The following is a 16692-nucleotide window of genomic DNA, read 5'->3' as shown; positions in this document are numbered from 1 at the left end:
CCATGAGCTGCGGACATAACTGGACTATGTTAATATTATTACTAAACCATTCTTGACTTATATGTGTGTCTGTCAGTTATCAGATAGGTTAGGCCTGTCTAGTCTCCGCCCACCTTCGCCGAAATCAGGATATTTGGAGAGAAGGAAAGTAACACGTTGGTGCAACATTGTATGAATTTGAGGAACATAACTTGTATCTTATTCTGAGCAACATTGATGAAAGCAACGTATATATTTTTCCTTAAAGGTGAGTAGCCTATTTTTCTCATCCAACATTGAATATTTTTTTTCAAAATGTGTTTATGATCGAAAGTGGGCACAATGTGTGGTTTTTACCAGTCCTCTTATCGGAGTTTCAGATAGCGAAACAATAGGAAAAGTGTAGGCGTGAGGAAGTCACATTAATAAAATGAATTATAAAGTCATTTGAACTATTTCAACATTGGAATTGGAATTCTCAAAAGGACCGCGAACGACATTAATGCACGCGCGCAGTTAAAACGTGAAAACGTATGTTGCGCTGCCCGGGATAAAAATGATTAACTTTAGTAAAATGTGTCAATTCTATCTTCACACAAACCTTCGTTCAACTTCCGTCAAACGCAAACTGTTCTCACGTTAGAATTCCCATTGGTCTCCCATTTTTCCAGAAGATGTGGGAGGGTTTGGTTTGTTGACAAGACGGGATACAGTATCGTTTTTTTGCTGAATTATGCAGGCTCTCACTAAGTATGCAGGTTAACATTGTTAAACAGTTGCTACATCATTTGCTTATCTTGTTGCCAAAGTTATGATATGAATACGCGAGAATGTTCTGATAGATGTTTGCCACAGTCACTGACTGTAAACTGGAAGATTAATGTGCATCAGTTAACATTTCTTTATAGGGTTAAATAGTGAGAAAGTCATGTGTGATATGAGTATTATATCTTTATGTAAAGGCTAAAATATCATTTTAATCCAGTCTGAAATGATTGGTATACCATTAGTTTATAACAACCATTGTTGCAGGGCTGAGAAACTGGTAGAAATCTGCAGATGAGTAGTTCAAGATAGGCCTACAATATACAATCCATTCCCGAGTAAGGCAGGCTTTCTTTGAAATGTCTGTATCATTAGTGCTCTTTTATTCATTCATGTTTCAAACAATGGAGTCTTACAGATCTCTTCCTTTGAATTATGCATACTGTAGTGCATCTCAGAGGGAGCTAATAATAGAATGTTGATAAGCAACCACTGACCCACAACATCTGCATCAGTAGTCTTTATCTGTAAGTTCTGTTACACCACATGTGCACCTGCTGTCAAGTTAACAAGGTACAGTAGAGCGAAGTGGAACCTATGTAAATGCCTAGGTTGCAGGTTGACACAGTAGGAAAACGGAAAAAGTCAAATGGTCATGGTTGACTGGACTGGGAATCAGAAACAAGGTTGGTTTTCCAGATTTTGCAAACATTTAGAAGTGATACAATAGCTAGGTTTTCATCCAATTGTCAACAGATTTTCATGCAAATATTCTAAAAGCTGCATAAAAAATATGTTTATTTTCCCTTCAGAGATGTTTCCATCAAACAGACTTAATTGAGGATAAAAATGTGACTTTTGCTGTCAAATTCCCATGTTCCGAAATAAAATGACCATCGCATATTCAACTCCACTGACGGTTTTGTCACAAACTGTTGCGTTATATTGCAAATGTGCCCACCCTGGTCTTGGCTTGTGTGCTCTAACCAACAGCTTGCACATACAGTGCAGGTAGGCTACCTACATGATGAGATTATTATGGATAAGAGCAAGATAATTTTTTATCTGTTAAACGGCAGCCAAGCATCGATCATCTTGTCATTAAAATAAGACCGTTGATATTTATTGAAAAGGAGTATCAAGCTCATCACCGTGCACTTTCACCACCCTGTGTTCAGTAATTTACAGTATTTAATCTGTAGCCTAATAAACTGCATGCTTTCCCGTTTACTTCCATATGATGGTTATTTAAATAAAGTGCATTCAAAAAAAGTATTCAGACCCTTTGACTTTTTCTACATTTTGTTACGTTACAGCCTTATTCTGAAATGGATGAAATAAAACATTTTCCTCGTCAATCTACACACAATACCCCATAATGACAAAGCGAAAACAGGTTTTTAGAACATTTTGCAAATGTATTAAAAATACAATAACAAATACCTTATTTACATAAGTATTCAGACCCTTTGCTATGAGACTTGAAATTGAGATCAGGTGTATCCTGTTTCCATTGATTATCCTGGAGATGTTTAAACAACTTGATTGGAGTCCACCTGTGGTGAATTCAATTGATTGGACATGATTTGGAAAGGCACACACCTGTTTATCTAAGGTCCCACAGTTGACATTGTATGTCAGAGAAAAAACCAAGCCATGAGGTTGAAGGAATTGTCCGTAGAGCTCCAAGACAGGATTGTGTTGAGGCACAGATCTGGGAAAGAGTACCAACACATTTCATTTCTGCAGCATTGAAGGTCCCCAAAAACACATTGGCCTCCATCATTCTTAAATGGAAGAAGTTTGGAACCACCAAGACTCTTCCTAGAGCTGGCCGGCCGGCCAAACTGAGCAATCAGGGGAGAAGGGCCTTGGTCAGGGAGGTGACCAGGAACCCAATGGTCACTCTGACAGAGCTCCAGGGTTCCTCTGTGGAAATGGGAGAACCTCCCAGAAGGGCAACCATCTCTGCAGCATTCCACCAATCAGGCCTTTATGGTAGAGTGGCCAGACGGAAGCCACTCCTCAGTAAAAGGCACATGTCAGCATGCTTGGAGTTTGACAAAAGACACCTAAAGACTCTCAGACCATGAGAAACAAGATTCTCTGGTCTGATGAAACTAAGATTGAACTCTTTGGTCTGAATGCCAAGCGTCACGTTTGGAGGAAACCTGGCACCATCCCTATGGTGAAGCATGGTGGTGGCAGCATCATGCTGTGGGGATGTTTTTCAGTGGCAGGGACTGGGAGACTAGTCAGGATTGAGGGAAAGATGAACGGTGCAAGGTACAGAGAGATCCTTGATGGAAACCTGCTCCAAAGCGCTCGGGACCTCAGACTGGGGTGAAGGTTCACCTTCCAACAGGACAATGACCCTAAGCACACAACCAAGACAACGCAGGAGTGGCTTCGGGACAAGTCCTTGAGTGGCCCAGCCAGAGGCCGGACTTGAACCCAATCAAACATCTCTGGAGAGACCTATAGCTGTGCAGCGACGCTCCCCATCCGACCTGACAGAGCTTGAGAGGATCTGCAGAGAAGAATGGGAGAAACTTCCCAAATACAGGTGTGCCAAGCTGTTTGCGTCATACCCAAGAAGACCCAAGGCTGTACACTGCCAAAGTTGCTTCAACAAAATACTGAGTAAAGGGTCTGAATACTTATGTAAATGTGATATTTCAGTTTCTTATTTTTAATAAATTCTAAAAACCTGTTTTTGCTTTGGCATTATGGGGTATTGTGTGTAGATTGACGAGGGAAAAACACTATTTAATCCATTTTACAATGTTGTAACAAAATGTGGAAAAAGTCTGAATACTTTCCTAATGCGCTGTATGTGTGGTATGTATGTACAGTGGGCTCCAACATTACTGGCACTCCTGACTGGCAATGTACAAATAATGCTTAAACAAATATAAAAAATATAATTATAGAGAGAAACTCAAAATACCAACATGTAAGAAATACTGTACTTTATTAACGTTTCAATGGAACCAACCAAAATAATTTGATTTCATTAAAAATGAATGTCCTCCAAATCAAGGTTTCACAATTAATGGCACCCTTAAAGATTATTGTAAATAACATCTACCAAAATTAAACCACAAATTAAATTCCACTTATTTAAGTTTATCTAAGTCTTAAGGAACTATATTGAGCCATTACATCACTTCCTGTTTCACTAGGGCATAAAAATGAGGTAACACACATGCAATATCCCTTTGTCATCTTACACCATGAAGAACAGAAAAGAACTGGCAGTTCAAAAGGGACAGATTGTCGTAGACCTTCATAAATCTGGTACTGGCCACAAGAAGATCCACAAATGATTGAAAATACAGTGAGGGGAAAATAGTATTTGATCACCTGCTGATTTTGTATGTTTGCCCACTGACAAAGAAATGATCAGTCTATAATTGTAATGGTAGGTTTATTTGAACAGTGAGAGACAGAATAACAACAAAAAAATCCAGAAAAACGCATGTCAAAAATTTTATAAATTGATTTGCATTTTAATGAGGGAAATAAGTATTTGACCCCTCTGCAAAACATGACTTAGTACTTGGTGGCAAAACCCTTGTTGGCAATTAGAGGTCAGATGTTTCTTGTAGTTGGCCACCAGGTTTGCACACATCTCAGGAGGGATTTTGTCCCACTCCTCTTTGCAGATCTTCTCCAAGTCATTAAGGTTTTGAGGCTGACGTTTAGCAACTCGAACCTTCAGCTCCCTCCACAGATTTTCTATGGGATTAAGGTCTGGAGACTGGCTAGGCCACTCCAGGACCTTAATGTGCTTCTTCTTGAGCCACTCCTTTGTTGCCTTGGCCATGTGTTTTGGGTCATTGTCATGCTGGAATACCCATCCACGACCCATTTTCAATGCCCTGGCTGAGGGAAGGAGGTTCTCACCCAAGATTTTATGGTACATTGCCCCGTCCATCGTCCCTTTGATGCGGTGAAGTTGTCCTGTCCTCTTAGCAGAAAAACACCCCCAAAGCATAATGTTTCCACCTCCATGTTTGACGGTGGGGATGATGTTCTTTGGGTCATAGGCAGCATTCCTCCTCCTCCAAACACGATGAGTTGAGTTGATGCCAAAGAGCTCCCTTTTGGTCTCATCTGACCACAACACTTTCACCCAGTTGTCCTCTGAATCATTCAGATGTTCATTGGCAAACTTCAGACGGGCATGTATATGTGCTTTCTTGAGCTGGGGGACATTGCGGGCGCTGCAGGATTTCAGTCCTTCATGGCGTAGTGTGTTACCAATTGTTTTCTTGGTGACTATGGTCCCAGCTGCCTTGAGATCATTGACAAGATCCTCCCGTGTAGTTCTGGGCTGATTCCTCACTGTTCTCATGATCATTGCAACTCCATGAGGTGAGATCTTGCATGGAGCCCCAGGCCGAGGGAGACAGTTCTTTTGTGTTTCTTCCATTTGTGAATAATCGCACCAACTGTTGTCACCTTCTCACCAAGCTGCTTGGCGATGGTCTTGTAGCACATTCCAGCCATGTGTAGGTCTACAATCTTGTCCCTGACATCCTTGGAGAGCTCTTTGGTCTTGGCCATGGTGGAGAGTTTGGAATCTGATTGATTGATTGCTTCTGTGGACAGGTGTCTTTTATATAGGTAACAAGCTGAGATTAGGAGCACTCCCTTTAAGAGTGTGCTCCTAATCTCAGCTCGTTACCTGTATAAAAGACACCTGGGAGCCAGAAATCTTTCTGATTGAGAGGGGGTCAAATACTTATTTCCCTCATTAAAATGCAAATCAGTTTATAACATTTTTGACATGCGTTTTTCTGGATTTTATTGTTGTTATTCTGTCTCTCACTGTTCAAATAAACCTACCATTAAAATTATAGACTGATCATTTCTTTGTCAGTGGGCAAACGTACAAAATCAGCAGGGGATCAAATACTTTTTCCCCTCACTGTACCACTGAGCACTGTCAGGGCAATTATTAAAAAAAATTCAAAAGATATGGAACTGTTGAAAACCTCACGGGTAGAGGACGCAAATGCATTTTGCCCCCCAGGATAGGGAGGAGGATAGTGAGAGAAGCAACAAAATCCCCAAGAATCACTGTGAAAGAATTGCAGGCCTTGGTGGCATCTTGGGGTCACCAGATTTCAAAAAGCACCATCAGACGCCACCTCCACAACCACGGGCTCTTTGGAAGGGTTGCCAGAAGAAAGCCCTTCCTGTGACCCCAAGACACAGACGCAAGCGCTTGGAGTTTGCCAAACGTCATTTTAAATTATGACTGGAAGAAGGTGCTCTGGTCAGATGAGACCAAAATTGAACGTTTTGGTCAGATACAGCATCGGCATGTTTGGCGTCGAAACAGAGATGCATACAAGGAGAGGCACCTCATACCCACGGTGAAATATGGAGGGGGGGTCAGTGATGTTTTGTGGCTGTTTTAATTCCAGAGGCCCAGGGGCACTGGTTAAGATTGATTGCATAATGAATTCCACCAAGTATCAGGCAATTTTGACTGACAATCTGGTTGCCATTACAGGAAGAGACTCCATGCTGTTATCCTTGCAAGAGGTGGTTGCACTAAGTACTAAATGAGGAGTGCCAATAATTATGAAACCTTGATTTTGGTGAAATTTATTTTGTTTTAAATAATTGTATGATTTTGGTTGGTTCCATTGAAACATTAATAAAGTACAGTATTTCTCACATGTTGGTATTTTGAGTTTCTCTATAATTATATTGTTTATATTTTTTGAAGTATTGTTTGTGCATTGCCAGTCAGGGATGCCAGTAATTTTGGAGCCCACTGTATGTATGTATGTATGTATGTACAGTACCAGTCAAAAGTTTTAGAACACCTATTTATTAAGGGTTTTTCTTCATTTTTTACTATTATTACATTGCAGAATAATAGTGAAGACGTCAACACTATGAAATAACACATATGGAATCATGTAGTAACCAAAAAAGTGTTAAACAAATCAAAATATATGTTATTCTTCATAGTAGCCACCCTTTGCCTTGATGACAGCTTTGCACACTCTTGGCATTCTCAAATCAAATTTTATTGGTCACATACACGTGTTTAGCAGATGTTATTGCGGGTGTAGCGAAATGCTTGTGTTCCTAGCTCCGACAGTGCAGTAATATCTAAACGTTAATATCAAACAATTTCACAACATATACCCAAAACACACACATCTAAGTAAAGGAATGTAATTAAGAATATATAAATATATGGATGAGCATTGTCAGAGCGGTATAGAGTGGCCAGTGATTTCAAGTCTATGTATGTAGGCAGCAGCCTCTCTAAACCAGCTTCATGAGGAATGCTTTTCCAACAGTCTTGAAGAACTTCCCACATACACTGAGCACTTGTTGGCTGCTTTTCCTTCACTCATTCCAACTCATCCCAAACCATCTCAATTGGGTTGAGGTCGGGGGATTGTGGAGGCCAGGTCATCTGATGCAGTACTCCATCACTCTCCTTGGTCAAATAACCCTTATACAGCCTGGAGGTGTGTTTTGGGTCATTGTCCTGTTGAAAAGCAAATGATAGTCCCACTAAGTGCAAACCAGATGGGATGGCGTATTTCTGCAGAATGCTGTGGTAGCAATGCTGGTTAAGTGTGCCTTGATTTCTAAATTAATCACTGACAGTGTCACCAGCAAAGCACCATCACACCTCCTCCTCCATGCTTCACGATGGGAACCACACATGTGGAGAGCATCCGTTCACCTACTCTGCGTCTCACAAAGACACGGCGGTTGGAACCAAAAATCTCAAATTTGGAATCTTCAGACCAAAGGACAGATTTCCACCGGTCTAATGTCCATTGCTCGTGTTTCTTGGCCCAAGCAAGTCTCTTCTTATTATTGGTGTCCTTTAGTAGTGGTTTCTTTGCAGCAATTCAACCATGAAGGCCTGATTCACGCAGTCTCCTCTAAACAGTTAATGTTGATATGTGTCTGTTACTTGAACTCTGTGAAGCATTTATTTGGGCTGCAATTTCTGAGGCTGGTAATTCTAATGAACTTATCCTCTGCAACAGAGGTAACTCTGTGTCTTTCATTCCTGTGGCGGTCCTCATGAGAGCCAGTTTCATCATAGCGCTTGATGGTTTTTGCGACTGCGCTTGAAGGAACTTTCTAAGTTCTTGAAATTTTCCAGATTGACTGACCTACATGTCTTAAAGTAATGATGGACTGTTGTTTGTTTCTCTTTGCTTATTTGAGCTGTTCTTGCCATTATATGGACTTGGTCTTTTACCAAATAGGGCCATCTTCTGTATACCACCCATACCTTGTCATGTATTTATTTTATAATATTTGAGCATGAAGGTGTTTCCACAGCCATTGCTAGCATAATACATTTTACCGACACACAAAGGTCCTAGACCATAGCGAACGAACAAATTGTTTGTCGACATTTATAAAATTGTCCCGCCATTTCAGCCCGGTCTTGACATTTTTTTCATGCGTCAGGTCATTCATCCCAATGAAATGGTTGGATTGAAACTGGATAATGACCATTCAGGCCTACAGTCGTCCATTCTGTCTTTCCTCCCCCTTGGATTCTATTGAGTCATGCTTGCAATCCCCCTGCCCCTCCTAGGTTTCAGCTCCAGTTCTCAGCTGTTGTGCTACAACATGCCTGCCAGAAAGCAGAGCCTTGAGTCTCTCCTAGCGACAAGCCTCTTCCCAGTAGTATCTGTGGGCTCATTGGGATTTCTTTCCTGCTTCATCATGGTAATGCCAACTTATGCAAATTCAGCTTCTATACTGTCTGACACATCATCCTTCGCTCTGTCGCACAGGAAAAGGGCCTTAACCTCAACCTGAAAGGAAGCAAGGCCGCTCCGGTAGTGTCACTTTGACATGTTAACTTTAATTCTCCTGAACATCAGAGCATCGGAAGTTCAAAGCTTCATCCATTTTCTAATTAATGCGCACTGATCCAGGAAGGGATCTGACTTAAATGTCTGCGAATATTGGGGGAATGTGTGTCACAGACTCGTAGTATCCCGCTGTGTCTTCTTCAGATCGCTCTCATCTTCTGAGTGAGCCAGAGACTCATTCCACAGGCTGGAGGCTGGCTGTCTAGTTGGCTGGCTTCCTCCTTGTGCTGTACTGCTCTCTAATGCGGTTGCACCCACGACAAGCCAAAAAAGCATGACATGCCGTGTAACTGGGAAATATCAGCACTGTCTATGTTGGATCTAGTTTGAAAGGTAGCCCTGTTTTTGAGTTTGGTGTCTGTGTATTCAAAACATTCACGGCCCCTGAAGGCAGCTAGGGGTCTTGGTAGGGGTGATGGAGCTGTGATACTTGTGGTAAGCTTCCGCCATGCAAGTTTGAACCTGCATGCATGCTCTGGGAAGTGCAGATTCCGTTTCAGTTATGGAATACACATTTCCCGTCCAGCTACAGTAGAACACTAACCAAGAATACTGTGACAAATCTCTCACAAGAATTCTGTGGTTTCTCTGGGAAGCTTTCAATTGCTCAAAATGACAGAGGGTCTCATTGCTTTGAGGTCAAATAACCTGCCACACTACTGTATTTTTCAACAAAGGTTCTTCAACTATTTGATCACAAGGAAAGAACTAGCCATTTGAGCAATGTCATTACCACACACATTGTGTTTAGGTAGACAAGAGTGAGGGGTGATTTCAGTTGCTACACTGATGTATCGACGCATTCTGCAGTTACTTTCCTACACCATTCAATTGATTCGCCCCCTGGTATGAAGAGATGACTGTTTTTGCTCGTTCATCCATGCACATGCAAGTTAGATCTTGAACGCTATTGACATATTGCGCAATTCACACAAGTCCTTTTGAAATCTATTGAAGTCTGACATTTGTCAAGATCTCGAGTCTCTCAAAGTTCTTGGTGGATACTTCTCTACTATGTTCAGACTTGCGGTTCAACTGCTCTTTCAGGTTGCAGTAATCGGGGTGGTAGAGATGTTACTGGTCAAAGGATGTGGTGATGAGGCAATCATCTGAAGGACTGTTTCTCTTTCGTCCTGCTGCGAGTGGTCAGAGGTAACAGAGACCGATCGTCAGGCAACACCCATTTCTGGAGGCGAGTCGAGCAGTAAGTGTGAACGCTGTTCCACAGCTCCAAATGTGTGACAATTATGTCAAGTGACAAAATATGCGGTGATACAGTATTTAACTGGTTTCATTTTCGTTCTTTGTTTGAAACAGCTGTTTCTCCTGCACTTTGAAATGTATATGTTGTGTGTCAAGAGTTCGTGTTCATTGAAGAAGTGATGGAGAACAATGGATGTATTGTACAGCTGAGCATCTGTACTGCTCTGCACAAGATGCCATTTGAAGCTACAGTATATTCTTCAGTGGATGTTGTCATGTATTTCACAGCAACAAGTGAAACTTCTGCATAGGTATCTAGTCTTAAAGAGTCTTAGCGTAGAACACAAAGGAAGGTTAATTGGAACCTGGCTCTCTTAAGCATGTTAAGCATGTAGCCATGTACAGTACCAGTCAAAAGTTTGGACACACCTACTCATTGTAGTATTATTATTATTATTATAAGTCAAAACTATGAAATAACACATATTGAATTATGTTGTAACCAAAAAAGTGTTGAACAAATCAAAATATATATTATATTTGAGATTCTTCGAAGTAGCCACCCTTTTGCCTTGATGACAGCTTTGCACACTCTTGGCATTCTCTCAATCAGCTTAATGAGGAATGCTTTTCCAACAGTCTTGAAGTAGTTTCTGAGCACTTTTCCTTCGCTCTGCAGTCCAACTCATCCCAAACCATCTCAATTGGGTGGAGGCCAGGTCATCTTATGCAGCACCATCACTCTCCTTCTTGGTCAAATAGCCCTTACACAGCCTGGAGGTGTGTTTTTGGTCATTGTCCTGTTTAAAAATAAATGATAGTCTCACTAAGTGCAAACCAGATGGGATGGCATATCGCTGCAGAATGCTCTGGTAGCCATGCTGGTTAAGTGTGCCTTGAATTCTAAATAAATCACTGGCAGTGTCACCAGCAAAGCACCATCACACCACCTCCTCCATGCTTCACGGTGGGAACCACACATGCTGAGATCATCCTTTCACCTACTCTGCGTCTCACAAAGACACGGCGGTTGGAACCAAAAATCTCAAATTTGGACTCGTCATTTTCCACCAGTCTAATATCAATTGCACATGTTTCTTGGCCCAAGCAAGTCTCTTCTTATTGGTGTCCTTTAGTAGTGGTTTCTTTGCAACAATTTGAACATGAAGGCCTGATTCACGCAGTTTCAGTTGATGTTGATATGTGTCTGTTACTTGAACTCTGTGAAGCATTTACTTTCCTGTGGCAGTCCTCATGAGAGCCAGTTTCATTATAGCGCTTGATGGTTTTTGCGACTGCACTTGAAGAAACTTTCAAAGTTCTTGAAATTTTCAGCATTGACTGACCATGGACTGTCGTTTCTTTTTGCTTATTTGAGCTGTTCTTGCCATAATATGGACTTGGTCTTTTGCCAAATAGGGCTATCTTCTGTATACCACCCATACCTTGTCACAACACAACTGATTGGCTCAAATGCATTAAGAAGGAAAGAAATTACACAAATTAACTTTTTAACAGGTCACACCTGTTAATGAAACACATTCCAGGTGACTACCTCATGAAGCTGGTTGAGAGAATGCCAAGAGTGTGCAAAGTAGAGGTCGACCGATTTCTGATTTTTCAACGCCGATACCGATTTATTGGAGGACCAAAAAAAGCCGATACCGATTAATCGGCCGTTTTTTTTGTTTTGTTGTTGTAATAATGACAATTACAACAATACTGAATGAACACTTATTTTAACTTAATATAATACATCAATAAAATCAATTTAGCTTCAAATAAATAATGAAACATGTTCAATTTGGTTTAAATAATGCAAAAACAAAGTGTTGGAGAAGAAAGTAAAAGTGCAATATGTGCCATGTAAAAAAGCTAACGTTTAAGTTCCTTGCTCAGAACATGAGAACATATGAAAGCTGGTGGTTCCTTTTAACATGAGTCTTCAATATTCCCAGGTAAGAAGTTTTAGGTTGTAGTTATTATAGGAATTATAGGACTATTTCTCTCTCTACCATTTTGTATTTCATATACCTTTGACTATTGGATGTTCTTATAGGGACTATAGTATTGCCAGTGTAACAGTATAGCTTCCGTCCCTCTCCTCGCCCCTACCTGTGCTCGAACCAGGAACACATCGACAACAGCCACCCTCGAAGCATCGTTACCCATCGCTCCACAAAAGCCGCGGCCCTTGCAGAGCAAGGGGAACAACTACTCCAAGTCTCAGAGCGAGTGACGTCACTGATTGAAGCGCTATTAGCGCGCACCCCGCTAACTAGCTAGCCATTTCACATCGGTTACACCAGCCTAATCTCGGGAGTTGATAGGCTTGAAGTCATAAACAGCTCAATGCTTGAAGAATTGTGAAGAGCTGCTGGCAAACGCATGAAAGTGCTGTTTGAATGAATGCTTACGAGCCTGCTGCTGCCTACCATCGCTCAGTCAGACTGCTCTATCAAATATCAAATCATAGACTTAATTATAACAATAACACATAGAAATACGAGCCTTTGGTCATTAATATGGTCGAATCCGGAAACTATCATTTCGAAAACAAAATGTTTATTCTTTCAGTGAAATACGGAACTGTTCCGTATTTTATCTAACGGGTGGCATCCCTAAGTCTAAATATTGCTGTTACATTGTACAACCTTCAATGTTATGTCATAATTATGTACAATTCTGGAAAATGAATTACGGTCTTTGTTAGGAATAAATGGACTTCACACAGTTCGCAACGAGCCAGGTGGCCCAAACTGCTGCATATACCCTGACTGCTTGCACGGAACGCAAGGAAGTGACACAATTTCCCTAATTATAAGAAATTCATGTTAGCAGGCAATATTAACTAAATATGCAGGTTTAAAAATATATACTTGTGTATTGATTTTAAAGAAAGGCATTGATGTTTATGGTTAGGTGCAATGACAGTGCTAAATCATCACCCGTTTGGCGAAGTAGGCTGTGATTCGATGAGAAATTAACAGGCACCGCATCGATTATATGCAACGCAGGACACGCTAGATAAACTAGTAATATCATCAACCATGTGTAGTTAACTAGTGATTATGTGAAGATTGATTGATTGTTTTTATAAGTTTAATGCTAGCTAGCAACTTACCTTGGCTTCTTGCTGCCCTCGCGTAACAGGGAGTCAGCCTGCCACGCAGGCTCCTCATGGAGTGCAATGTAAGGCAGGTGGTTAGAGCGTTGGACTAACAAGGTAAAAATCTGTCGTTCTGCCCCTGAACAAGGCAGTTAACCTACCGTTCCTAGGCCGTCATTGAAATAAGAATGTGTTCTTAACTGACTTGCCTAGTGAAATAGTTTTTTTTCTTTAATCGGCCAAATCGGTGTCCAAAAATTCCGATTTCCGATTGTTATGAAAACTTGAAATCGGCCCTAATTAATCGGCCATTCCAATTAATCGGTCGACCTCTAGTGCAAAGCTGTCTACATTTGTTTAACACTTTTTTGGTTACTACATGATTCCATATGTGTTATTTCATAGTTTTGATGTCTTCACTATTTTTCAACAATGTAGAAAATAGAAAAACCCTTGAATGAGTAGGTGTGTCCAAACCTTTGACTGGTACTGTAGCTAAACTCACCCAGGCTGTACTGTACTTGGGCTGACCTGTTCATCATTGAAGCCTATGACAGAAAGTGAAACATGAGACCGACTGCCCTTGCCTCTGTCTATGTTTGGGAACTTGGCTCTAGGCCATTACCACTTCTAACTGTAACTAGCTATCACCGGTGGCAATCAAACTTAGCAATTTCTGAACGAGCACATTCCTGTCTGCCTGTGTCCAGGGCTATGGTGTGAGGTGGCAGCTGTGCTTGGCGTCACGCTAACATGCAACAGTAGCACTCTGTGGGCTATAGGGGCTTGGTGACAGACACACACTTGTACAGGAACACACGGTGGCACCAAACACCAAGTATGGAAATGAAGCATTGACGCTAATCTGCCATTGACTTACGGCCAGGGTCATGTTCATTAGGCACCAAACAAAAGAAACCAGACTGAAACAGGGAGCGACTAACTGGTGCTTGTCCCATAAGACGTTTTCGTTTTCAGTTGCAAAATGTATCCCGGTGCGTGTCCTAATGAAAATGACCCTGCTCGCAGTCATGACATCTTCAAGAGCTCCACGATCATCACTGGCCCCAATGTAAAGAACTGGACAGATTAGTTTAGATTTCTTGAAGTACACAGAGAGAGGGGGTGGAGAGAGAGACTGGCAGTGTGGGAGCTCGTGATGCACGAGTCATGTGATAGGAGCAGTATGGTTGTCACCCTGGGTAATGTCACTACGCATTTGTGACTCATTACTGGTATGTGTGACTGGGCTGGGACTTGGAATTAGTGTGGATACTGAGTGTACAAAACATTAAGAACACCTGCTCTTTCCGTGACACGGACTGACCAGGTGAAAGCTACGATCCATTATTGATGTCACTTGTTAAATGCACTTCAATCAGTGTAGATGAAGTGGAGGAGACGGGTCCAAAAATGATTTTAAAGCCTTGAGACAATCGAGACGTGGATTGTGTATGTGTGTCATTCAGAGGGTGTATGGTAGCAGGTGCCAGGCGCACTGGTTTGTGCCAAGAACAGCATCGCTGCTGGGTTTGTCACCCCCAACAGTTTCCATGTGTATCAAGAATGGTCCACTGCCCAACTGTGGGAAGCATTGGAGTCAACATGTGCCGGCATCCTTGTAGAGTCCATGCCCCGACGAATTGAGGCTGTTCTAAGGACAAAAGGGGCGGGGGAGTGCAACTCAATATTAGGAAGGTATTCTTAATGTTTTGTACACTCAATGTATGTTAACATGAGCTGTGTTGTCACATTTTCTCTTACAAGACTATTGTGACACTGTGTTTGAGTTCCCACTCACTTAGGATATTTGAGTGGCAGAGATCGAGAGAGTGTGAGACTGGGAACTAGCAATCTACAGTACTGTGCTCTGTGTGCTGGGAGTTACTGTGGAAGCCTTGGGCTGTGTTGTCACATCTGCTGTTCCCAGACTACCGTGTGAGTGAGACTCCCTCTGGACTCGGTTAATCATTTATTACAAATGTTCCATATTGATCAAGACAACATACCCTAATGCCACCATCTAGTAGCTACTATAATGTTTTTCACTCGCTCTCTAACGATTGGGTAAATGTTCAGTCAACATCTGAATGTGCAACAACACAAAAGTTCCCCCCTGTGAGGAAATCATGATCCTGGAGCTGTTGTTTCCCCGGGGGACTGAAGATGATGATGATGCACAATGTTCCAGTATTGTCTGAAAATCACCTCCTATGTTGCTCGGTAATCTCCCTAAATGTATTTTGGCTGTGGAGGGGAAAAAACTATGATGACATCATTTATAGAAAACCCAACCCACATCGCAGGTCGGTCATTGACCTATTGTTATCCTATCCAAGATATGTTGGCAAGACAACCAGGCTATTGTTATCCTATTGGCTTAGAATAGGTGTTGACTGTTGTTCATGCTACCAGTCACATAGGTATTGTCCTAATAGATGTGTCAAAACCCTCATTGTCATCAACAGGGTAATCTCAGTGAGCAATCTGGGAAAACCTTTGAGTTTTGGTTATTCTGGTAATCTGTCATCTCCACACTACATTATCTGTTATGGATAGTATTGATATTGATTGACTCATAATTGTTAAGATATGGATGAAGATATAGGATTAATATCACAAAGATATATATATACATAAATATAGGCAATCAAGTATGCAGATTATAGACCATGCAAATATTATTTCCGTAGGCCCATGCATTTAGAATGAGACTGCCAATGAGACAATGTCAACAATGAGACTGATCTCTCTTTCTCCACTCTACCAGAACAACACCACCCTGACTCACTCCTTGACTGTCTCCCGATTAGAAACTATAAAAGCATTCTCCACATTGACAGACTGTGCGGTTAGTAACTGTCTGCCACTAAAGCACGGCACCACACCGTTAAAACCCCTCCATTAGTGAAAGCCTTGGATATTTCATTATGTGAGAGGGTGTGGGCCTGACCCGGTCCCATAGGAACATATGCGTTCTCCCATCCCCCAACTAGTCTCCGTACTATTCTGCTCCCACAGCCACAGACTTGATTGCCATTGACTCGACTGGTGTCAGATTTCCCTGCTGCTGCCGTTCCGATGCTGACACCAAGGCCCTTTTTCTATTGATGTATAGCAACTCCAAGGTTTCAAGACCTTGACTAGATCTATAATGGACACGTATGGCCAGGGAGAAAACCGCTATAGGAATATTGCAATCTTGCCTTGACTTGCCCATGGAAATATACAATGACACAATTCAAAAAGCCTGAAGAGTGATGACTAATTGAGCTCTGAGTGGGTCCAGAGGCCGATGATGATTTCTAATGGAGACTTGAAGCTGGGGACAGGAAGGCATGATTATAGATGTGGCTTTGAGCAGATAAGAAAGGTAGGCCTATGTACTGATATTGAATGTATTTTTAGTTGAGTTTAGTTTATTTGATCATTTACAGGTACACCTACAAAATTATACACTTGATTTAAGAATCTTCGAGGGTAAACACAATAGTTGATGACTTATTTCCATTGTGGTCCTTAAGTAACATCACATTTAGAGATGAGGGACTCGGGGTGGCTTTCAGAGATAGTTATTGCATGGTGTTACTGTATGTAAACACTTCATGATGGTCTTCCTGTGCACATTGCTTGGCAGTCAGTCCATTAATCACGGCAGGACTAAATTGAAGACGTTTGCTTTGCTGGAAGGTCTGTACAGGGATTTTTCTGCATAGAAAATACTTGGGCAGGCTGTCTAAGTCCAAACAG

The 16692-nt window shown here is 41.6% G+C and overlaps 1 protein-coding gene across 3 annotated transcripts in view; it reads left to right on the top strand.

Moving 5' to 3' along the window:
• Window positions 1–75: 75 nt before the first annotated feature.
• Window positions 76–16692, top strand: part of LOC115178806 (inactive rhomboid protein 2) — a 39259-nt gene continuing 22642 nt past the window's right edge. For 2 of the 3 annotated variants that reach the window (XM_029740134.1, XM_029740132.1), the window contains exons 1-2: window positions 76–247; window positions 9678–9834. The gene's annotated coding sequence lies outside the window, so the exon portion shown is untranslated. The remainder of the gene's footprint in view (window positions 248–9677; window positions 9835–16692) is intronic. The other variant, XM_029740133.1, reaches the window with a different exon arrangement.

The sequence above is a fragment of the Salmo trutta genome, chromosome 38 (assembly GCF_901001165.1).
Source record: "Salmo trutta chromosome 38, fSalTru1.1, whole genome shotgun sequence".
NCBI classification, from domain to species: Eukaryota; Metazoa; Chordata; class Actinopteri; order Salmoniformes; family Salmonidae; genus Salmo; species Salmo trutta.
The sequence above is the reverse complement of the archived record's forward strand: the minus strand, read 5'-3'. Positions and strand labels throughout refer to the sequence as shown.